The sequence below is a fragment of the Branchiostoma lanceolatum genome, chromosome 5 (assembly GCF_035083965.1).
Source record: "Branchiostoma lanceolatum isolate klBraLanc5 chromosome 5, klBraLanc5.hap2, whole genome shotgun sequence".
In the NCBI taxonomy this organism is placed as follows: domain Eukaryota; kingdom Metazoa; phylum Chordata; class Leptocardii; order Amphioxiformes; family Branchiostomatidae; genus Branchiostoma; species Branchiostoma lanceolatum.
The window spans coordinates 14,543,809-14,552,086 of record NC_089726.1 but is presented as its reverse complement, the minus strand read 5'-3'; the positions used below and the strand labels follow the sequence as shown (position 1 = coordinate 14,552,086).

Sequence of the window (8,278 nt, the reverse complement as noted above, 5' to 3'; positions counted from 1 at the left end):
CAAAAGCACGTGACCATAATTTCCTACCCACACCACAGCAACATGCACAAATAAACCGGCGTATAATTTGTTATCATCGAAATGTAGAGAAGTACTGAGAACTGGAGGTTTGTTAAGACATCGTGAGATTTAATATGTTGTAAAGATCATATGTTTTGTTGGTGTTTGTCTTAGGCTTTGTATTAAATTCGGGCACTATTTTCGCGTGTGCTTAGATGCGGTGTCACTTCGTCTGTCACTTCCGGGTTGGTGTGGAAAAACAAACATGAAGCAGAAACACAGGACAGTTGAGAAGCGGGAAGCCACACAGTACAAACACCTCCGTCCCGGGGCCCTCCAGCACGTGGATAACGTTTAGATCTCTGCGCAACATCCTAGGAACAACATATGAGGTTACTTGGAAGACAACAACATACCCAGAGGTCCTTCCTTGTACCACAGTCGAGAAAGGATTTTCAGAACAACAGAATTTCGTCTGCTAGGGAGCCATTTTTCACCAGGATTCAAAGTGCTTCGGGTTGACCGAGGTAGGCAGTAATGTTTTGATGGCCGTGTTTTGACCGCGGGACGGGATTTACGGGTGTGTTAACGTTAGGAGTGGGCGGACAGTATGGTAGATCAAACTTCAAAGGCTGGTTCTATTTAACCAAGGTCAAGTCTATGTGTTATTTTTGGATCCTTTTGTTTGGGAAAGAACGATGCTTTTGTTCTGCATCGAATCTTTTCATCATTTTCTTTTACTAAATTTTACAGATACAACTCAGGCGACCTTTATTTAGATGTGTGGAGCTTTCTTCGTCGTAGATTTAAGTTGCGTACTTCATGGGTTGTATGTTGAGTCCATGTCATCTCATCAAGAAGAATCACAGATCAATGCACGTCCGCATGGAATCTGTCATATTGACATTTTTTAGCCATCTATGAATAGGTCATCTATTTATTCTGTTCCCATGTGTTTGTACAAATAATCTTGCACAAGTTTTCATAACAATACTAAGTGTACTATTTTCAGTTCCACACTTTGCCTAGGTTTTGTGTACTAGTTATCTTCACTTCTTATGTACCACAAACTGACAAAGCAAAGGTCCGACCATCCGAACAGTCACACGACCAAACAAACGAGTGATTATGTAGATTGCTGACTGATGTGATGGGGATGTTGTTTACAAGTTTGCTAAAGGATACTGGTTATTGTCCATGCACTGTGATGTACTTACTAGATTTAAGGACTTTGGGTTCATAAAACACAAAAATATACTATACACTTACTATGATAGTCAGCTCAGATAAACTCGTCCATAGTGCAATCAAAAATGTTTGATGTGTAAAAATAGTTCAAACCTATTCAAAGCATTTCTAAAAGAACAAAGGAACGTCCAAGTATGAAGTGGGAATTGGGAGAAAGGTCACTATCTAGAATGTAGTAGATCTATAATGTACTGTATTAGAAGAAATGATGATGACTATTCTGCCTGACTCTGAAAGATAAAAGCTTTGGCCCTGTTTATCATCATATCTTTGTTGGGGCAAGGTGGCTAATTGCTGTGGTTTTCCTGTGGTCTGGTGTTGTCTCCACCATAACAGCCTGGGGTTCCTGTATGGTGACGTCTACTTCCCACTATCCTGCCATCCCCAGGCTTCCAGCCATTTGGCTTTCACTGAAACTTTCTCCCCTGTAATTAGGACCAGCTAGACATGTGGTTCTTGTGGTTAGGAGATGAGAGCCAGAGGAATATGACTGTCACAGAAGAAGTTCAGGTATGCCTTCTAAGTAAGTTTAACTCATCTTGGGACTGGATGTAGTTTTCCCTGTTTTCTGTTCGTTTTTTTTCTTCTGAGAATGCCATGCATTGGTCTGTAGTATTTTTTACTATCTTGCAATTCTGTTACCACCCATTTCAGCTACGGTACTGTTTCATTCAGATTCAGAGCATCTGTATCAAAAAGAAAAGTTACTTCATATGAAACTTTATAATATTTAAGATGTTGGTTCTTTTTGTAAATATGTTGCATTTACAGCACCAGATAGGTTTGTGATTTTCTTGACTTGAACTAGTAAATACATCCTATATTGACCTATATTACTGGAACTTAGTGGAAGCCAAACACTAAATTGATGCTGTTGGTGATGGATAGTAGGGTGACTGTTTGAGTCAGGTGGGATAGATAGGCCAGGACACCCTGTCACCAGCTGACATGATGGTGCCACTTACATTTCACGCTTGGCAGAAAGGGAAGAGGACTTTACCTTCATCACATGCCATGGATCAGAGATCAGATGTACAATGAAAGCCAGGAGCTTCTTTAACTGCCCGGTCAGGTAATAATTTACCAGAAGATCAATGTTGGTGTGTAGAGGCAAGTTCATGCATCAGTCAGCATGAAGGAGGAGCAAAGAGGTTCTTGTAGTTTGTGCATTACTGTGACAAATCACATCTGACCCCTACTTCACTGACCATTGACCCAGGGCAGTAGGTCCATCTCTACTGGAGCAACCTCCAGACTTGGCCTCAGTTCAAAGTGTACGTAGGATGTAAATCAAGTCAAGTGATGCCTGAATAGATTTATGGATTGACCAGCAAGACATAAAAAAATACAAAATATTTATATATACAAATATAATATAAGTCATCATGTATTATGTTGCACCTATTTTTCCTTAAGTGCTATCATATTCTACTTGTATGACAGTTGAAGGTACTGTAGTAACATATCTAAACAAGTTAATTAGCCTTCTTTTCTGGCTGTGTTTTACTGTCTTTTGACAACATCTTGTAATAGTAGACATAAATCCTTGCAGCATCTTCGACATGCACCTGGTATCCCACAGCCTAGGTCAGGATGAGGTCATGACATGTCCATGTGCACAAACCATGCCAAATCTGCGCTAATGAAAAACAAAGGTGCAATGTACCAGGACTGGCCATCTGCAGGATACAGCCACATCCCTCCAAGTTGGCAAGGTGTTTGTGGAATGTCATTCACTGATTTAGAAAAACAACAACACATAGAAAGGAAAGTTCACTGTTCAGTTTGATGAGATATTGGTGTGACATTCATCATTCATTAAACAATTTCAGTGCAATTAACACAGTGCCTGTTTTCAATATGAAGTCCACAGGCATCGGAACTTTTCCCACTGTGAACAAGTAGACAGTGATGTTGGAGGCTTTCAGTCAGCGTTAATTGCTTCTTAGAAAAAAGGAAACATTTCCGGCTTCCGCCCCCGCACACCTTTCAACTCCTAACAACTTACTGATAGGACAGTTGCCAGGTTGTATGTTGAAGCCTTTTCAACAGATGCAACTGTTGCATGGCACAGCAGGAACTGGAAAAACATAACAGCAGGATATATTAGCATCCTGCCACAACATCCTTCCTTCTGACCTAATTTCTAAATCCAGGTTCGAAGTAAATTGTATTGTACGCAGCCAATAAGGTTCTTTTGAATCCCAGTTGATTGAACGCAGCTGCTCATTAGCTGTGGACCTGTAGATCAGAACAAGGAGGTTAAATCAATCCTTGATCAGAAGGACACAAAAGGATGGAGACAGCTTTTTAGTTACTTCCGAAATCAGTGCTCAAGAAAGTCTTGGTATATCTGCAGTGAACAGGTGCCATGTGTTCATCTAATGACCTTGTTAACTTCCTTCCTACTTCCTAACCTTGTAACCGTTACTTATTTGATGTCAAAAAGTGACAGTCAGCACACACTTTTTAAAAGTTAACCATCAAACTTTAAAGTGAAGGGATTTGGATCTCAAGTTCTCACAAAGACTAGTTGGATACAGGTAAGCAGTCAAAAAAAGGTTGTTGGCATTGGCCTCAAAAAGGCTATGGGACTACTGTAAATGCATTTAAGTTCGCATGGTTTTTATTTCGCATTAGGGAGAAAATGAAGTGTTCGTGGTGGTTTTAAGTTTGCGTTTGAAACAATAGTAGCGCCACAGTCATCGGTGGGCAAAAAGTTATGCGGTAATCTTAAGTTCGCACTGAAGAGTTCACGGCGAAAGCCGCGAACATTAAACTACCGCGTACATTTCTGCATTTACAGTACCATTACCACAGTCAAGGGTTGAGGTGTGTTTGTATCAAGGAGGTTAATCCTCCTCGGTTTGTACTGTATATATACTAGTACACCAAAGGGCATTGTTGACATTATGTAGTGGTCCAGATTTTGAACACCTGTGAGAGCAGCAGAGCGAAGCAGAGGGAGGGTGCAGCAGGGGTCAGCCCTGGCATCATCTCCTGTAGGGACAAGAATAAACATATTCATCATTGTTAACATGACAGGGGGATGGCAGCATGACAAAACCATCTCTGCTCTGGGAGCAGCAGATGGCAAATACAGGCCTCAAATGATAGATATCCTCATGGTAGTACAGTGGGACATCTCCTTGCCAACATTCTCCTTCACTATCAAAGAGATAGTAGAGGCTGTTTTTGCAGTAAGTAACAGTCTTATTCTATAATTGGGAACCAGTCCTCATACAGCTTAGCAGCTGGGCTGTCTGTTTTAGAGATAGGGAATTGTTGTTTTGCTCTCCAGGCTTTGGTCTGGTGGAAGACAGGGTACTGAACTAGATGCATCTTCAGCAAAGCGGTGAGAGACAAGTTCAGGTTTCTTAGCAACCTAGACTGCTAATGTCAACATGTTTGATGATGTGTCCTTGCAAGCTTTGGTTTCTTATACCTGAAGTCCTGAACTGTAGTGTATCATCTCCGGCAGGAACATACATAGGTAAGCTATCATTTCAATGACTTTTGATTGTCTAATGTATGCTAGAGGTGTGGGCCGTATGGCTAAGTCCGGGTAGAACTGTATAGTTCCCCCAAAAGTCTACTTTATTCCACAAATTGCTGGAAGAGCTAGAACATCTCTTGGAAAAGCCTTGATCAATCTTTTCTTTTTTTTCAGAGGGGGAGTCTTGTTGTAGAAAATATTGTCTCTCAGATCAATGGGTGTATTATTGATGAGATGAAAGAGTGAAGTAAGAAAGTGGGTCTAATCTTTTCTCTTTTAATTTAAAGGTTTAATAATCATGTTTCAAGATTTCATAACCAAATATCATTACAGACTCATTCCCTTTGTGAACCTGGGTGTAGTCCCCATTGGTCTAAGTTTTCCTAGAGATAAGAGCTAATTACTTTCCTTGTACTTATTATTGAGTCTGCTTTCTTTCCTTATTACCAGTCTTTTATAGAATTAGGCCAGTGCCCACAAATATGCCAGCCATGGCCACTCTGAAGGGATAGGGTTTCAGTGTCCTGTTTTTCTTAGCAAGAAAACAAAGTGCAGTAATGAGATGTAAGCATCCCTCACAACCCCAGGGGTGACAGATAGGATGGCTTTTCTGTAGATGTATCATATAAGATTTGGGACATAAGTTTTCTGTATAGAGTCCATTCCGAGTCACCGCGAGGGTTTTATAATAATATTTGTAATCATTTTGAAAAATTTCTAATAAAAGAATATCTAACTGACAATAGTTCTAAATTTTTCTAAAAGATCAAATACAAAAATATGAATTTATTTGAATTGAATTAGATAATTTAGAAATATTTTGAAAGTAACTGCACAAAAGCCTCTTTATTTGTAATAATTTCTAAACATCTATGTGATTATTTAACTTTTAGAAATATTAACAAGAAATGGTAGAAAATGGTTAACAATGGTAGAATGGTGATTGCCCCCATAAAGGTAGGTGCTAATCTGGCCCTTCTGTCTGCCTTTGTACATCTTTAGACTTCACTGCAGGACACCGCTCGGTCCTTTGTGGAAAGCATTCTTCCCTAAACTTCGCAAGGATGTGTGAATTACTTTCTTCCCAACCCTCTGACCTATTTATAGAGATGTTACAAATAATGGTAGAAAATGGTAAGAAATTGTAAAAAATTGTAAATAATGGTAGAATGCTGTTACCATTATTTAGAAACCATTGTAAATATCATATTCTACATCATGAATATTTCCAACGTTTTAGAAAACTTAAGAAATATTTAGAAAGTTGAAATCACATTCAAAATATTTCAAAAGTATCAAATCTCTTACACAAATAATAACAATAACTTGAAATTAGTTCTAAATTATGACAATAACAACCCTCGCGGTGACTTGGAATGGACTCTACTAGACCTATTAACACATTTATTTTGATATTCAACAACTGGCTTATAGGACAATGACCACTTAGATGGAATGCATATAAGACTTCTGGTTGAGTCAGGAAAGTAAAGTAGAGTGAAAGGATTTGAAGAAAACTAGGCCAAGTGTTTGACCCTTCCACATATCTGTCCTAAGGGACCTACACTAGAATTTGCTGTGAGTCCCATCTTGTAGGGCTGAGGGAAACTCTGTAGTCAAAATAACATGACTGACTGGCTGGATAGTAATCTAGTCCAAATGTGAGGATGATGACAGATGGAGCTAGTTTGGATGCAAGTTTACAAGTCACTGTCACTGGTGGTCAACCAGAGAGACTGCTAACATCTTCTGTAAGGAGGTTGTATTTTCACCTGCATGTATGTACACTACGGTATATTGTAGTTCTGTGCAAACAGGATAAGTCAAGAAGTCATACATTGATTTTTACTTGTTTTGCACAAATATAAAAGCCTTGGCCTGTGGGAGAAAGGACAGATTTGATTTCAGATCTAGAATAGATCCATCATACCAGAGTTTGCAAATCGGGCACGGGACTGATCCCAATTCGATCCTCCAAATTCACCTGATTTGGCTATTCCAACTTGGGGCCGAATTCGGACTATTCATACAGATTTGTTCATCAGGATCAATCATGTGAATCCAGATTCGTGAAGCCTGGTATAATCCAAAAAGATTGCTGCAAATAATTTTGTCGGTCACAAAGAGAATTAAAGAGAATACTTTCCTGGTGCCAGATTAAGAAAAACTCCTTTGTTGATGCCACATGTAGACACTAGAATCTACTTTGTTGAGGCTGATTTATTTGATGCCTGTGGTTTAACCTCAATATGGTTGACTGGTGATCCTTTAGAATGAGTGAGTTAAGTGCCTTCCTGCTGGGGAAGGTCTTTTATGATGGAAATATGGCCAGGAGAAAGGTAAGCCATTTGGAAACAATTTTCTGGCTGAACAAAGTTACAGGTACCAGAGCAAAAGGACTGGTGAGTTACCGATTGGAAAATTTTATTCTGTTCAAAGCATTTCCTTTTCAGACGTTTTAGTGGCCAATCTTGGAGACAATTATTTTTTTACGACTAGTGTGCCAAATAATGTGAATCTTGCCTTTATCTGGCACGCTGACTACTCCATTATCATTGTTCTAGATAATGTCCTGTCTTAGCAGATATGATAATTCACTGTCTCATGAGCACATTCAAATTGCTAGAAGAAGATTTTGTACATTGCCTTGACAAAGACCGGCCTGTAGTCTGTTTGTGCCCTTGCCATGAAAGCAGAACACTGCCCTGAGGAATGCTATAAAAGATGTGCTTTCCTCAAGCACTTGTCTGGCAGCCTTAAGTTTCTCATAATAGAGAAGAAGATTGCCGTTGCATTCACAGAGATCTAACTCAGTATCCATGGTTGTTATCCTTTTGGACTTTTTTCATTGAGAATTTCTTTATCGTATCAAAAAGATTTGGTTTCCATTCAATGATTGTACACTACAACATTCAAGTACAAGTAGAATATTGCAAAGCAGCTTGAAGTGGTGAGTGCAGACTATCATGTTAAGAATGGATGACATGGTTATAAATAACAAGGGGAGAAAAGGTGATCAGACGGATCAGTCACAAATGTTGATCAGTGACTGATCAAGTGCGTGCGTAAGAGATGTATTTAATGGGGGGGGGGGGGTAACAGTGATGCCTGTCCTCGAACACTGTTATCTGTACAGTAACTGTATTCACCTTCTTCATGTGGAAGCAGGACTGGTCTGTCTGGAAGTACTTCTTCAGCACACATTCCTGCTCAATGCTGTGGGTTTTCTCCTAACCTTGATAATTGTGGTTGTGTCAACTGTTACTGCCCTGGGGTCAGCCCTCTGCCATTCCTTCTGCCATGTACAAACTCTTGGTACTAGCCAGTTCCTTTAAACTGAGGAACAACTATATAGATTATATGTATGCATGGCTCACTGTATCAACTGTTTGATATGTACATGTGTGTGATGGATTGTTTGTATATAAATGTGATGTTTCATTTTTCAGGTAGAAAATGATGTGCTATGGGTAGATGGGGAGTTACTGGGTTTATATCAAGTGCTCCCTTTTCTGAGTTTCTTTTTAGAGCAGC

At 39.5% G+C, this 8,278-nt stretch overlaps 1 protein-coding gene across 1 annotated transcript in view; it reads left to right on the top strand.

The window, feature by feature from the left end:
- Positions 1-240: 240 nt before the first annotated feature.
- Positions 241-8,278, top strand: part of LOC136435880 (uncharacterized) — a 36,824-nt gene continuing 28,786 nt past the window's right edge. Inside the window, exon 1 of the mRNA XM_066429592.1 lies at positions 241-527. The gene's annotated coding sequence lies outside the window, so the exon portion shown is untranslated. The remainder of the gene's footprint in view (positions 528-8,278) is intronic.